Raw genomic sequence first — 16868 nt, 5'->3', positions numbered from 1 at the left:
AGCGACCACCAGTTGCCAAACTTAGCCGTTCTACACACAAACACCACCCCCAAAAAATTCCTGGGTACGGCCCGGCCGCGTCCACGAAGCGCGCAGCCATCTAGCTCCCCACCGAAGGAGCGCAGCAGTGCCTTTGCACGAGCCTGGAGTCGGCCCCCGTTATGTTCGGGGTGCATATTTCGAGGGAGAGGGGCAACTATGTCGCCAATATCGTGTGGAATGGCCTGTTTCTGACATAGACTTTCTTACTAAACTCTATCAGTCTCTATGACATAGCGAATATGTTTTCTAGTGAGAACGCGCGTTCTTACGAGAACATTGGTTTATTTACACAGTTACAACAGGAATCATTTCACCCAGTCCTTCGCTTCACTCAATATTTCACATTTTTTGTGCAAACGTCTTCGGCAACCCCTCGTCCGCAAGCACTGGGACACCGTATGGGAAGCGGTACTGACACCCTTGCCGTCTCAGAGCTCATGGTCGAGATGTCCAATTGGGGCCGCAAATGTACCGCACAATGACCAAGTACGTTTGGCGACTTTATTCTCCCGGCGACGAGGTTGAGTCCGGAGGGTCTTCGGAGGAGAACCATGATGACGGCCACTGTCTCGGTTACCTGAAAACGCTTATGTTTGTTGCGTTAAGGTGAACACAGGCCCTCGAACGATGGGAACCATGCGTCCCACGTATACGTTGAGGTCACCGCGCAGAAAGGAGTGTCTGCGACTCCCTCGTTGGGCTTCCGCGTAACGCCACGACGACGGGCCGCATCGACCACAGGTAGCAATCTTCCAGAAAAATGCCAGGCTCGGCGCCGCCGACGAGGGCCGATCCCGGTGGGAAAGGCTTTCGGCCAACAGGTCGACGCACACTAGCGTCTTACATTTGAGGGCCAAACTTAACAGCGGCCAGTAGCTTGCATGGGCAGCACGGGGCCCTAGCTGGCAGGAGGTGTGTGGATATGTTTAAATTGGTTCTTGATAAAAAAAAAATATGAATGCCCAGCACGTCGCGAGACGTAGCGCCAGTAGCGCTGCACTGCGCAGCTGATTGGACTGTGGCGCTCGCCCTCGGGGATAGCACAAGTGAAACTGAAATGCGGCCGACTGCAGCCGACAGCGGTCGTCTCTTCGTAGCCGGATACACAGCTGAGCGCGTCACGTGATCTCGAAGGTCGGTAAAGCGTCGTTGGATCGAGACTGTCGAGACCTCGAGGCTGTCGAGCTGCGTTTTGCAGTCGTGCACCGTGAACCGTTCGGTGAGCAAGCAAGCTGTTCCCATCTTCGCGTGCCGCTGGTTGCCGGCCCTGCTCGGTTGCAGCCAATGATGCCTCAAACGACTACCAGGCCTGAAAGCGATTGCATTGCATGACACCCGCTGTTGTTTACTGCAGCACAACGTTCGAGTACTCGTACCACTTCCGTTGTCATGTGCACTGCTGGGCCCCGAAAAGCCGCACTTGCCTTCGAATGCTGTGTCGACTTCATTTGATGCGTTTCTTACCAAGTGGGCCGCACGTGTGTGTTGCGCACGCGTATTGCCGCTCATTTGACTACATCTCTCACGGCCATACAACGCTGCGAGCTGCTTTGGTGTTGCTGTATGCTGCGGCGATTCCTTTTAGGCTTTGCTGCCTTCGTTATCTTGTCGGCCTCGCTTTAGGAAAATATGTTATTGCGGGAGGAAAACTGCAAGACGAGCGCTATCAACTGAAAGTTGATTGGAGAAAGTAACACTTATACATGGCAACTGCTCATGCACATATATGATCACGTGTCCGGAGTGCTCATATAATCGGAGACAACAGTTACATGTGGATTCCACTCCCAACTTATTAATCTTTCACGCTTCTATTATTTATTGGTGAAACTGACTCTCGGTTTTGTAAAGACTAGTCATGTTATATACAAGTGGTACACAAGTGAATTCTCGACAGTGCATAGACAAATGTGAACACTTCAATACTTTTAAAGAATTCAAGTGTCCCCTGAGCCGCACATTAACACAACGGCCCGTCTGGCCCCCTATGTACAACCAGAAGAAAAAAAGGGATCCAGTGTACTACACATGCGCCAAATGGAATTAGTGTGTTTTATGGAACATTTGCTAAAATCACCGGGTTGTGAGTCTTGCTGCCTCTTATCGAAGAGAGCACAAATTTTCCCCAGTTTATCTGGTGTTTCCTAACTGCACCCAGAGGCCACCCTTTTTAAATCATTGAGTGGTCCAATGGGAAAACTGCAAATTTCTTTCTTGTTGCAACATCATTATTCTTTGGCGCGCACTTATTCGGCTTTTGCATTGTCTTTATTATTTTTACACATGCTGAAGCTAAGGCATAGGTGGGGAAGCCAGCTTCCTTACCTGTTTAGGTAAGTTGATAGCCATTGCTCGTGCTGTGTTTTTCCTCTTTTTTTTGCCCACATTTAAAGTATCGTGCTTTTCTTAACAACATGATGTTGCCATGCGCGCTTCTTTTTGTATATTTACGTAACCGGTCTGTTACACATTTAATGCCTTGTGCAAACCACGCCCAAATGTCTGGGAACCTTCCAGATTATTTACGAATCTTCTAATAAGGTTGAGCATGCAGTGCAAACAGTAGAGCTTGTTCTGGAACTAACCTGGCCACCAATAATAATGCTGGAACCTTCGATGCCACAGGTATAAAATGCCAATGTGCTTTACTGTTGATCAGATTACCTACGACCAACAACAGTGGTTGCCACTATCAGTGTACAGCGTGTATTGCTTGAACTTTAACTTTTCATTTCCTGGGCACAAGTTCGCCGGAATAAAGAGTAACTTTGAACACGTCGAGGGCTGCCTTCTTCGACCGCATGACATCTGGCTGAGGTGCTGGTTCGGCCACGTGCTGGACGCCCAGTTGAAGCCGTGATCTAAGTCGTGAACAATGAGACGCTAAAGACATCCCGGATCGTCGAGCTATCCACAGGTAGCTAGGACTGCAGCCAGAGTACAGGCCCCTACCCGACAACGCCAAGCAAACCAAGACTTGGACCTCGACAGCAACGATGACAGTCCCAGGGGCCCCTACATTGATCTGGCTACATCAACCCAGGTAGCCAACAACCTTCGCTGGACTCAGAGACCGTGGAAAGCTGACTTGAAGCTACTACGGCATTGCCCTTTTGAACAATTGGACCGATGAAGACAAGCTACGGCATGTTATTTTGCCTTGGGAGACGTTGCTCGGACATGGTTCGAGAACCAAGAGGCCTTGCTCACGACCTGGGACCTTTTACGCGCCGCATTCCTGGACACCTTCACGAGCGTTGTCCGTAAGGGAAGAGCTGAAACCCTACTGGAGACCCATTCACAGCTGCTGAATGAGAACACCGGTGTGTACACTGAAGAAATGATCCGCCTGTTTCGCTGCCGACCTCGCTATGTCCGAGGAGAAGAAGATTCGCTTCCTGATGCGGGGAGTTAAGCAAGAACTGTTTGCTGGACTTGACACAACTCACCGAGGACGGTCATGGAATTAATTTCTGAGGCCACGACAATCGAAAAGGCACTTGAAATGCGTACCAGGCAGTACAACTACCACATACCGACGACGACCTACGGGGAGGTTGAAGTGCTGCAATCTGACAACCTTCGTGAGACCATCAGAGCGATCGTGCGAGAGGAGCTATGGAAATTGTTGCCATTCTCGCAGCCTCAAGTGGACCCGACTGCCGACATTGTACGCTAGGAAATCCAGCAATTTCTGGGAGCATCTGAACCAGCGCAGTCTGAGCCACAAGCGATCAGCTATGCTGCTGCAGTCCGTTGTACTGCTCCCTCTCCATGCCTATGTCAAGACGCTGAACCGCCGCAGTACCGTCGCCAGATACCACCGACGCCATACCGTCTGCCTGTTGGCCAGCGCTACGCGTCAAGGAAAGCGGACGTTTGGTGTGCCCCTCACAACCGCCCGCTCTGCTACCACTGTGGTGAGCAGCCACGCGACATTGGCGATTACCTCGACGACACTGAATGGCCACCTCGACGTCTGTCACGTTTGCCATTGCCAAGATGCTACTGGTCCCCTCAGCGAAGCCCACAGTACCGCAGCCCTACCCAGAGGCATTCCGTGAGCCCATATCCAGAAAACTAAGGGCAGCAACTGTTGGAGGTGCGGTTGCTATATGACAAAATAGCGAAGATCCTCCACCACCGCCGCGACAAAATCTTACAAACACGCAGCAAGCTGAACGGAGGCCTGACGACAAAACTTCACGGCCAGAAGAAGACTTGACGACACCACATAGAAGCAGTGGAACTACCCGACATAGCCGTCATCAGATGCCACGACCTGACCACAACGCCAGACAGAGGACTAGCGACCTCGGCGTTGTTATTCATGGCCACTATGCCACCGCTCTCGTCAACACTAGAGCCGACTATTTCGTCGTCAGTGGGCCATTCGCCGCGAAGTTGAAAGTTAAGACCGTCTGGGAAGGCCTTGAAATCCTGACAGCTGGAGGCCATCTAATAACGCCGTCTGGAGTCTGCACAGCAAGAGTCACTATCCATAATCGGACTTATGCTGTGAGCTTCTTAATCCTGGATCAATGCTTGAGGGATGTCATTCTTGGCATGGACTTCTTAAACCTGCACGGCACCGTCATCGACTTACGAACCAAATCGATAATGCTATCAATGGACAAAGTGATGCTGCTGGATACAGACTTGCGTGACCATTCCTTGAACGAGCTCGAGGATGAAGTGATGATTCTGCCACGCTCCAGTGTCACGACACAAGTCGGCACAAAAACACCAGCTAACATAGGAGGCATTATCGCGAGTGATTGACACTTGCTGATAGACCATGAAATTTGTGTCGCATATGGAATTGCTCGATTACATGAATGCAAAGGAAATGTGACACTGACGAACTTTAGCCACGAGTATCTTCGATGTGAGTATCTTTAGCATCTTTGTCAAGTAAGCCTCGGTATCGCATTTAAAAAATCTATTGGGCTACAAGAACGGCCAATGGGGTCCTTCTCATTGAAGTGTGAAGACCCAGTACGAAAATCGTTCAAAGCATGTCTCCCGTGCAAGCACCCCTGACACTGCACCGTTCCCCGAAGTCCAGTGTCTGACCAAGACCTGCTTGACTTCACTGAAAGTGAAGACCTCGAGGGCTGGTTTGCTTGCTTTGTTCGTGAAAATGGCAGACCACCCGGAAGCAAGACCCTCTTGGAAAAGTTGTTCCTTGTACGATTCTGTTGCCTCTGCAAGCAATTTTTCTACTGTTTCTGGCAGAAGTGATTCTGACGATGATGTCAAATCATGGAAATATAGTTTGGATGATAAAAAACCATAGAACGAGCCCGGGTTGCAGTCGGGTGTTGATCAGTGCGTTACCCTTTCTGGCACATTGATTTCTACTCTGATTGAAATGTTCTGAGGATGTCGGCGCTATTATATCCTCTATTTGTAGTGTCTGAACAGTACATGATGAAAATTTGGCGACATCATCATCAGCCAGTAGAGAGTAATGTTCAGCCCAAGAAGAGTACCCGGCCGTGTCCTCAGAGTAGTGTTGCGCAGTGAAACGATATGTGTCACAAGGAGAATCGGCGTTTTGGGCACCTTTTTCACAGCGAAAGTAATAAACAGGATTTGTGCTAACAAAACTTTGTGTGCATGGTTGGAAATCCTGTAGAAGCAGAAGAGTCTGGTGTTGGGCCTGTCGGTACATAGCTTGAAAACGAGAAACCCAGCCTTCAAGAGACACAAGAATCGTCTTTCTTCTCTTCTTGTGTACGTGTCTGTTGAAGGCGGGGTTCCTTGGTTTCAAGCTGTAGAAGCAGTCTTATGCCACGGATGATGGTTCTTGGGAAATGGTCACGGCCGCAGAGATGGCGAATTTCATTTTCCTGTCGCTCTATATGGGTATTGTCAAGCTTGCACGACTACACGTCCCCAAAACAAGTGCATTCACAACAAGTCCTACTGATTGACAAAGCGGAGAAAATTCGAAAAGGGCTGTGAGATCAAGAAGCTTGACGACCGGACAAATGCCGCTTGTAATGCCCGTTTTCCCAAGTGGCACACCGACCTTAGAGAAGAAATTTTTTTTTTACATCTTGGAGCTTTAAGACATGGTTCCACCTATTTCGATAGTGTCAGACATTGAAATGTGACGGCTTTTTTGGACCTTACGACTATAGAATATATTTTTGTGCGGCGAAGCCATACGTTAGGATGTTTTTGTGCCGTGTTCAATCCTACCTTTTGGTATGTGAATTTTCTTGTGCTGTTATTTAGCATATTCTAAAACACCTGTGCGTCAATAGAAAATTTATTCTTCTTAATTATATTTATTGTATTACTTTGTCTGGAAAATTTGTGGAGGGAAACAGTATAACCGTGCAACTCATGCGCCTTGTGAGCTAGATTATTAAGGGCTTGTTCTAATATAGAAAACTTTTGAGCAAACATTTTGTATATTTCAGATTATTTTCAGTTTTTTTTTCTTTCATGTCGAGAGCACAACATTAAAAACGTTCTATGCAATGTTCAATAAATCTTGTGTCAAATATTCTTGCATATTATACCCTAATATTATTTTTTAAATTAATACCATGAAAAAGTACAATCACTTAGCTTTATATTGATATATAACAGTACACTGTATCTACCATAGTACTCAAATAAAAAATAATTACTAAAGAATACAAAATGTGGCCAATTTTCCCACGGTCACGAAAGAGTTAAAAAGAAATGCAGGAAGACCATGAATATTCCAAAGGTGCTGTCACGCACAACCTGAGGCAGCGACATAAAATGTCCCGTGGGCCTTTATAAAAGCTTTATACAAATGCGTCCAGAGTATGGGGTGATAGCTTACCAGTCTGCAATGACAACCCCTCTGAAAAAGCTGGACCCTGTCCGCCATTTAGGCATTCGACTTTCTATAGGTGCCTTCAGAACAAGCCCTGTAGAAAGCCTCTACGTGGAATCAGACGAGTGGTCGCTTCATATCCAGAGATCGCACCTATCTTTTGTGTATTTTTTTAAAGGGCCAGTAAACAGGCTCTGACTCTTTTTTACAACCCCCAAACAAGCTCGCCAATTCGTACAGTAGACTGCGGCGATCACATTTTCCGAATATTACGGCGCTGTGCGCCGCGCAGACCCTCCATTTCGAAAAACAATTCCAGCACCTTTCTCTTTCGCCTGACCAATCCCACTCGTACGTGCAGTGACGCAAACTTGCCATGGCCAACTTCACGTACCACTGAGGTCGTCGATTGGCCTAAATCGGGTCTCAACAACTTAACGTCAGTTCCTGTTTCCACCCACCGCTAGGAAAGTGCACCTCGTTTCTTGGTGATGCGGTTTCAGCCACGCAGTTGTCGGGTTGTCGCGCATATATTCCTCGCACTGCGTAGCACCTACGCTCACTTGGCCTTCGACATGACCAACATGTGGAGGAAGCGTTGTCGGCTGCAAATCGAGCGGAGAGAGGAGGAATCTCTGATAGCTCGGTCCGCTCTTGCTTGGTTTTCCCATTGCACGCGCGGCAAGCAGGGTTCTTTTCTCTCGCGCCCCTTTGTCGTCTTGGAAAGCAGGCACGCATTCCTGCTGCATTGTGAACTGTCACAAAGGTTTAAAAATACCGAAGAGCCGAAAACTGCCCATCAAGTTACAGAGCACGTGCGACAATGTAAACAACAAACAACCAGGAGCCCCAGCAAGCGGAAGTGCATTGCGTCTGATCGAGCTCACCGATGACGTCAATTGCTGACGTTCTGTCACGCTGCCGAAGTGGGCGGAGTCACGACGATGGGCTACGCCTCCCCCTTCCTGTGGCGGAGAAGGGTGGTGAGGCCGCGTGAAAATTTGAAACCAGCTGAAACGGATGTTCCAACCCCTGTAACTTCCTTATTATAGCACGTACTCGCAAAATTCTTTCGGCAGCATGTTCATATAGCAAAAGTGCGCATATTTCTCTTCATTACAATTTTTGGGCCTCGGGGTTGTTTACTGGCCTTTTAAGGTTAACGCGACCGCTGATCATCCCATATATTCTGCCGTAAATGACTTGTCCAGTGGCCAGCTCTTTCACAATCGACCGACTGTTAAAGAGCCCTTCTAGCTGAGTCTGCGAGCACTGGCTGAGGAAACAGGTGTCTCAGCTTAATGGCTCCTACTTTACAGGCCCCGCCATGGATTGCGAGACATATTTCCTAGATGTCACAAAGCATGCCCCCCCCCCCCACACACACATTCAGGCGTAGTTCCGTGAACTGCAGCTCAAATACACCTGTCCCGAATATTTCGCAGATGCATCGCAATCTCATGCTCTATGAAGATCCATAATCCATGAAGATATCCATGAAGATATATAATTGCGAGAAGATATATTTAACGAGTCTTTTATAATAAAACTTAAATTGAAATCCAAGGTTTGACGGAATCCCGTCTGGTCGGGAGGAGGCATTGAAGAAAAGGAATAAGCGCCGACCACAATAAAAACACTTTAAAAACAAACAAGACGTTTCGGCTCCCGCACGGGAGCCTTGTTCACAAAGAAGTGTAAAGTCAGTTACGTTTCAATAGGTGCCGCAAGCATCGCGCATACACGTGAGGAAAGTTTCCGTCGTCGCGGTTGAGCGTGCGCTCTGTCGTCTGTATTATCAAGGATTCCAGATTAAGACGCGAAGACAATTTTCTTTCTTTTTCAATGATGCTGGCGCTGTCCCAATCGATTACGTGGCCAGTCGATTCTGCGTGTTCCGCCAAAGCATTAGATGCAGCGTTCTTTTTCTTGACGTCGTAGCGGTGTTGTTTTACTCTCTGCTCAAAATTTCCCGTCTCGCCCACGTAAACATGATCGCATCCGGCACAAGGGATGCTGTATACCACTCCGGGATACTTTTCTTTTGCCCATTTTTCTTTCACATTCACCAGCGAGTGTTTTAGCTTGTTTGCTGGAACATGGGCGATTTGCACGTTGTATCTGCTGAATACTCGGGCCAAAGATTCGCTCATTCCGGGCACATATGGTACCGGTGCTCGCTTTTTTGGAGGCGCGTCAACATGACGTGCAGAGCATGACAGTCTGTTTTCAACAGAGCGAATAAAAGAATCCGGGTACCCACTAGAAATAAGGTCGTGATGCGTCTTCATTACGTCGGCCGAAGCATCTTTTGGGTCCGAGCAGATGCGGTTTGCTCGAAGCAGTAGAGAAGAAACAACTGACCGTTTGTGGGAGGCTGGATGCACGGAATTAAAATTCAAATATCGGCCAGTGTGGGTGGCTTTTCTATACACGGAAAACGATAATGCATGGTTGTTGCGCTTAACCAGTACATCAAGGAAAGGAAGTTGGCCATGCTGTTCTTCCTCGACAGTGAACTTGATAGCTGGATTCATGTTATTCAGGTGATTCGTAAAGGCTGGGAGAGTGTCCCTCTTAATTATGCTGAAACAATCGTTAACGTAACGAAGAAAAACTTTTGGCTTCGGGGTAAAGGAATTCAGTGCACGTTTTTCAATCGATTCCATTGTTAAATTGGCGGCTGTAACTGATACAGCGGCCCCCATCGCTGTTCCGTGCAACTGCCTGTAAAATGTGCCCTCGAAGACGAAATACGTATTGTCAAAACAAAACTTCAAAAGCCTTCGAAGGTCCGGTACATCGATGGGGCACCTCTCGGCAAGAGTTCCGTCCGCTTCTAGAGCCGCGGTGCATGCTTCCAAAGCCAAGTCCGTCGGGATACTTGTGTATAATGCTTGAACGTCGAAGGAGACTAGCATTTCGTCGTCGTCTAGTGTGCAGTTGCGCACTTTCTCGACGAAGTCTAAGGAGTGATGAACATGTGTAGAAGTTTTTCCCGCGATGGGAGAGAGTACTTTGTGCAGGAAACCGGACAATTTGTGAAGCGGTGAACGTTTGTAGTCCACGATGGGGTGCATGGGTACGTTAGGTTTATGAATTTTTGGCAGTCCGTACAAGGCAGGGGCAGACCCATTATATCAAAGGAGCGCGTAGTATAACCCTTTGCTGTTTGGTGATGCGAAACGGAAAACATCTGACAAAAGCTTTTGAAACTCACGTTGCAACTTGCATGTGGGGTCTTTTTTCAGCACAACATAGGTGTCTGTGTCCGCTAGTAGGGACAACATTGTGCTTCTGTAGTCCGACCTGTTCAGCAACACGGTGGCGTTCCCTTTGTCTGCCGGCAACACTACTAAGTTAGTGTTGCTTTGAATGCGTTTTATGGCCAATTTTTCAGCGGGAGAAAGCGGTGACACAGAAGACCGGGGCTGCAGCTTAGAAAGAATGCTAATGGCACGAGTACGTGCCTCGTCACGTTTGGCAGGTTCAACGTGGCTCACGGCGGCTTCCACGGCGCAGACGACCCTCTTTGTATCCGTTGCGGGTCTCGCGTTGAAATTCAATCCCAGGCTTAAAACTGAAAGTTCTGCATTGTCCAGGGTGTGCGAAGATAAGTTATGCACTGTAGATTTGGCTACGTTACGATGAAGACTAGTGTCCTGCGGTGCTAATCTTTTCAGCTTGGTCTCGTGAACAGCTTCACTGGCCGATATTTGAATTTTAATTCCGTGCATCCAGCCTCCCACAAACGGTCAGTTGTTTCTTCTCTACTGCTTCAAGCCAACCGCATCTGCTCGGACCCAAAAGATGCTTCGGCCGACGTAATGAAGACGCATCACGACCTTATTTCTAGTGGGTACCCGGATTCTTTTATTCGCTCTGTTGAAAACAGACTGTCATGCTCTGCACGTCATGTTGACGCGCCTCCAAAAAAGCGAGCAGCGGTACCATATGTGCCCGGAATGAGCGAATCTTTGGCCCGAGTATTCAGCAGATACAACGTGCAAATCGCCCATGTTCCAGCAAACAAGCTAAAACACTCGCTGGTGAATGTGAAAGAAAAATGGGCAAAAGAAAAGTATCCCGGAGTGGTATACAGCATCCCTTGTGCCGGATGCGATCATGTTTACGTGGGCGAGACGGGAAATTTTGAGCAGAGAGTAAAACAACACCGCTACGACGTCAAGAAAAAGAACGCTGCATCTTATGCTTTGGCGGAACACGCAGAATCGACTGGCCACGTAATCGATTGGGACAGCACCAGCATCACTGAAAAAGAAAGAAAATTGTCTTCGCGTCTTAATCTGGAATCCTTGATAATACAGACGACAGAGCGCACGCTCAACCGCGACAACAGAAACTTTCCTCACGTGTATGCGCGATGCTTGCGGCACCTATTGAAACGTAACTGACTTTACACTTCTTTGTGAACAAGGCTCCCGTGCTGGAGCCGAAACGTCTTGTTTGTTTTTAAAGTGTTTTTATTGTGGTCGGCGTTTATTCCTTTTCTTCTAAAACTTAAATTCATGGCATTTTGTTCTTTGTTGTCATCTGTCCAGTTCGACAAAGCCTCACGCATCAACTTTTGAAATGTACTAAAATTTACATGAGTAATTCAGTGTCTAGTTACTGAAGTCTACATGCATACAATCTCGAACAATGTAGAAGAATGGTCACTACTTGTACCTCAGCTGAAAGTAGACCATGTAGAGATGGAGAGCTAGCTAGGACTTTAGAAAGTCAAGCTAGGACTATAGAAAGTCAAGCTGTAGTCAACAAGCTAGGACTATAGAAAATCAGGTCAATTGTGGAGAGAAACTGGTTACAAACAAGATTGGGTGTTCTTGTGTTAATACATGGTAAACTATTCTTGGCAGCCCAATCCTACAAACGCTTCCCACTCGCATCGGTTCTGAGACCCCATGGAGTGTGATGAGAATAATTGCTTTCCTGCAAGATGAAATTACAGAATCTAGAACAGTAGAATTCTGATCACCTGCTGGAAAATATACTTACATCAGAAATGAAAGGCATCCTGGAAGAGAAATATCAAGGCTAAAGTTTCATTACTTGAGATGTACGTAGTCACGTCTTGCCAGTGCTTCCAAATTGACTCCTTTGGAAGCTCACCGGCACTGGAAATTTTTTCACGTGCTTAGTGTTTTTTTTTGCGCATAATGTCAGCTATTGCAAATCAGTTCTGCGGAAACCCGCAAGGTGGCGGAAGGGTTAAGAAAGAGAAAATAGACAACCACCCGTTTGTAGCACGAAGCCACAAGGAAATCCATACGGATTTCTCAGAAATAAAGCCTCATAGTTGCCGAAAAATTCGTCCTGGTCCGGGGATCGAACCCGGGACCAACGCCTATCCGGGGCGGTCGCTCTACCAATTGAGCTAACCAGGAAGCTAGCAATTGGCAGCGCGAGGGCGAATCCATCGACAACTCGAAGCAACTGGACACATATTGCAAATCAGTTCTGCGGAAACCCGCAAGGTGGCGGAAGGGTTAAGAAAGAGAAAATAGACAACCACCCGTTTGTAGCACGAAGCCACAAGGAAATCCATACGGATTTCTCAGAAATAAAGCCTCATAGTTGCCGAAAAATTCGTCCTGGTCCGTCTATTTTCTCTTTCTTAACCCTTCCGCCACCTTGCGGGTTTCCGCAGAACTGATTTGCAATATGTGTCCAGTTGCTTCGAGTTGTCGATGGATTCGCCCTCGCGCTGCCAATTGCTAGCTTCCTGGTTAGCTCAATTGGTAGAGCGACCGCCCCGGATAGGCGTTGGTCCCGGGTTCGATCCCCGGACCAGGACGAATTTTTCGGCAACTATGAGGCTTTATTTCTGAGAAATCCGTATGGATTTCCTTGTGGCTTCGTGCTACAAACGGGTGGTTGTCTATTTTCTCTTTCTTAACCCTTCCGCCACCTTGCGGGTTTCCGCAGAACTGATTTGCAATATGTGTCCAGTTGCTTCGAGTTGTCGATGGATTCGCCCTCGCGCTGCCAATTGCTAGCTTCCTGGTTAGCTCAATTGGTAGAGCAACCGCCCCGGATAGGCGTTGGTCCCGGGTTCGATCCCCGGACCAGGACGAATTTTTCGGCAACTATGAGGCTTTATTTCTGAGAAATCCGTATGGATTTCCTTGTGGCTTCGTGCTACAAACGGGTGGTTGTCTATTTTCTCTTTCTTAACCCTTCCGCCACCTTGCGGGTTTCCGCAGAACTGATTTGCAATATGTGTCCAGTTGCTTCGAGTTGTCGATGGATTCGCCCTCGCGCTGCCAATTGCTAGCTTCCTGGTTAGCTCATTTCATTTCATTTTTCATTTTATTATACTGTCAGCCCCATTTGGGCTATAACAGGGGTGGAAAAAACCAACATACATACAAAAAAATAGGTACTCCCTATACAACTTCTATTATACATAACAATGGATGACAAGAAATAGGCAAAGTACTTTGCTCTTGAGGACAGAAAATAAGCAAAGTATCAACTATACATCTTTATATACGACGTCTTTTAGGTTTTTTAAGAAAGAAGGTACACATTCTGATAAGACAGTGGAATTTGGCAGCCTGTTCCACTCACTGATCGCCCGCGGAAAGAAACTGAACTTAAAACAATCGTTGTGTGACCTGGGAGGGGGGATGTACATGTTATGCCGGTGCCTTGACGTTTCCCCAGTTTTTATATACATGTACTTCGATTTGTCTATTTTACTTGATCTTTAATGATTAAAAAGAGTAATTTAAGCCTTTCATACTCTGTCCTTTGTTCTAGTGGTTCAAGGTGGGCCAGCTTGCAAAGCTGAGTTGGGGAGTGGCAGCGCTGGTATTTGTTAAATATGAAACGTGACGCCAATCTTGTATTCTATCTAGCTTAGTGCGATTACTTGTTGTGTACGGATCCCATACCACTTTTGCGTACTCCATAATTGGCCGTACGAGAGCCTTGTAAGCCAAGCATTTGATTTCCGGGCTGGCATGGTGCAGATTTCTCCGAAGTCTCCACAATGCTTTGTTAGCCTTAGCACAAACGGTGTCTACATGCAAATTCCATCGTAGATCGGAAGTTATGAGTAAACCCAAATATTTGTGTTGGTCGACTCTGCCAAGCTCATGATCGTTTATAGAGTACGTCGTATTTAGAATGCGTTTTTTCCTGGTTACGGTCATCGTTACTGATTTTGCGGCGTTTAGATCCATCTGCCAAATGGTGCACCAGTTTTGTATTTTTTGGAGGTTTAGATTTAGTTCTGATTGATCAGTAGGAGATTTGACTGTTTTATACATTACGCAATCGTCTGCAAAAAACCTTATGGGGACCGTAATATCTTTAGGTAAATCGTTGACAAAAATCAAAAACAGTAGTGGGCCCAAGACACTGCCTTGGGGAACTCCAGAAATAACATTAGCAAGGGTAGATTTTTTCGTGCTGACTTGAACGTACTGCTTGCGATTGGAGAAATAGGAGGAAAACCACTGCGTTAGGTTTGGGTTCTTAAAGATAGTGTTTATTTTTAACAACAGTTTTGCATGTGACACCTTATCGAAAGCTTTTGCAAAATCTAAGAGTATTATGTCAATCTGACCCTGCGAGTTAATTTCAGAGGAGAGATCATGAACAATTGGTAGAGCGACCGCCCCGGATAGGCGTTGGTCCCGGGTTCGATCCCCGGACCAGGACGAATTTTTCGGCAACTATGAGGCTTTATTTCTGAGAAATCCGTATGGATTTCCTTGTGGCTTCGTGCTACAAACGGGTGGTTGTCTATTTTCTCTTTCTTAACCCTTCCGCCACCTTGCGGCTTTCCGCAGAACTGATTTGCAATATGTGTCCAGTTGCTTCGAGTTGTCGATGGATTCGCCCTCGCGCTGCCAATTGCTAGCTTCCTGGTTAGCTCAATTGGTAGAGCGACCGCCCCGGATAGGCGTTGGTCCCGGGTTCGATCCCCGGACCAGGACGAATTTTTCGGCAACTATGAGGCTTTATTTCTGAGAAATCCGTATGGATTTCCTTGTGGCTTCGTGCTACAAACGGGTGGTTGTCTATTTTCTCTTTCTTAACCCTTCCGCCACCTTGCGGGTTTCCGCAGAACTGATTTGCAATATGTGTCCAGTTGCTTCGAGTTGTCGATGGATTCGCCCTCGCGCTGCCAATTGCTAGCTTCCTGGTTAGCTCAATTGGTAGAGCGACCGCCCCGGATAGGCGTTGGTCCCGGGTTCGATCCCCGGACCAGGACGAATTTTTCGGCAACTATGAGGCTTTATTTCTGAGAAATCCGTATGGATTTCCTTGTGGCTTCGTGCTACAAACGGGTGGTTGTCTATTTTCTCTTTCATAATGTCAGCTGGTCTGTAAAAAAACAGCTGAAAATAATCCAGTTCACTATTGTGATTGGAAGTGCTTGTGATCCTGGGTTCATGACAGTGAAGGAAAAATGAGTGAAATCAGGCAGTGAATTATCCGCGTAAACCTTCCAGTCTGCAGCACGTGGTCGCGTACTGTTCCCCTGTGTGTCAACAGAGGTGTTGTCTCCACCGTCATCGTCTTCGTCACTCACTTCTGTCGAATCACTGTCATCACTGTCTGGTGGAGGCACGTAATTCTCTTCCTCACTAAAGTCATCCTCGCTTTCGCTAAAAGCACCGCCGTAAAACGCACGCGGTGAAAACGTGGCCATGCTTCTCAGCGAACCGCGCGCGCGAGTGGGTACGCTCTAGGCCCCGTGCTGATCATAGTGCTGCACCCTAGTGTCAAAAAAGTAAAACCTCAACAAACAAAGCTCACTTATTCCTCAAGAGATGGCCCTTCATGTATACAAAAAATGCGCGCGACTTGCAGTGAGACAATAGCGAAATTTAAACCACGAACACCCTTGTCGGGCGGTGCCCTACAATGGACCACAAAGGGTTAAGTCATTCCATACATGACATGCATGCCATGGTTTTCATGTTCCCACCTGTCATTTATGTTCCTGATTCAGAAATCTCTCGTCACACCAATTTTGGTATATATTCTCAAAAGATAGGGCGTGCAAACACGGACACAAGAAAGAAGTCAGGACACCACAAACGCCGACTAACAACTGAAGAGACACACAATGGCGGAAAAGAAAGAAGGCACGAAAACTTATCTACGCATGCCCATGCATTAGGCGAACCTATCAATCCGGCACGCATGGGTGTCTACGTGGAAGATAACTGTTAAGGCATTTGATTTCATCTTTATGCAAGTTAATCGACGGTATATATGCATATAATTAAATGACCACGAGCGCCGTGAAACCATGTCATGAAAATCATGCTGTACATGACATGCGCCAAGTCTAGTGAATGGTCTCTTGATCTATAGCGTTCTTACTGTGCTTTTAATTATTTTCTGGATGTACATTCTGACAAAGACCACCCTTGCTATCCCACAATCAACCGTATCATATCTCCAATACTTTTTCACAATAAACCTGCAGTGAGAGAGGCATTCTCCCTTTATGTTAGGAGGCTATGTGATGACACGAACATTCCACTTGTTCAGCATCGCCTAATGACTCCTCCTGAACCGCCATGGTTGTGGAGCATCGTTGACTGCGACACGTCATTCGTAGAAGTGACTGAACATGCTCCTGACGCACATATCCACTTGCATGTTCTTCTTGCGCTACAGTTGAAATACTCTTGGCCAAAATATTACACGGACGTGTCTCAATTGCATGCTGGCATGTCTTATACAGCCATCAGTTTGTCCTTTTCCAAATCAGATGTTCTGCACCCCGACACAAGCATCTTTACAAGAGAGGCCTTGTCTGCTGTGAAACACATCAAACAATTAAAAGTACATAAGGCGGTATATACACAGACTGACTGATCATTGTGAAAACCTTAATTTCATGCTGGAAACACAGAAATCCAGTAGTCGCAGATGTGTATTCACTTTTCTGCTTTGTTTACACCTCTGGCCAACATATAGCAGTGTGCTGAGTGCCTGGGCATGCAGGTAT

General features: G+C 47.1%; 1 protein-coding gene across 6 annotated transcripts in view; it reads left to right on the top strand.

Moving 5' to 3' along the window:
- The first annotated feature begins 1123 nt into the window (after positions 1 to 1123).
- Positions 1124 to 16868, top strand: part of LOC119384158 (uncharacterized) — a 290104-nt gene continuing 274359 nt past the window's right edge. For 3 of the 6 annotated variants that reach the window (XM_037652446.2, XM_049412786.1, XM_049412784.1), the window contains exon 1: positions 1127 to 1261. The gene's annotated coding sequence lies outside the window, so the exon portion shown is untranslated. Of the gene's footprint in view, positions 1262 to 16868 lie in introns of all 6 variants that reach the window. The other 3 variants (XM_049412785.1, XM_049412783.1, XM_049412782.1) reach the window with 2 other exon arrangements.

Source organism: Rhipicephalus sanguineus, chromosome 2 (genome assembly GCF_013339695.2).
Source record: "Rhipicephalus sanguineus isolate Rsan-2018 chromosome 2, BIME_Rsan_1.4, whole genome shotgun sequence".
Taxonomy (NCBI): Eukaryota; Metazoa; Arthropoda; class Arachnida; order Ixodida; family Ixodidae; genus Rhipicephalus; species Rhipicephalus sanguineus.
Note: the sequence above shows the minus strand (reverse complement) of the source record. Positions and strands in the feature narration are given on the sequence as shown.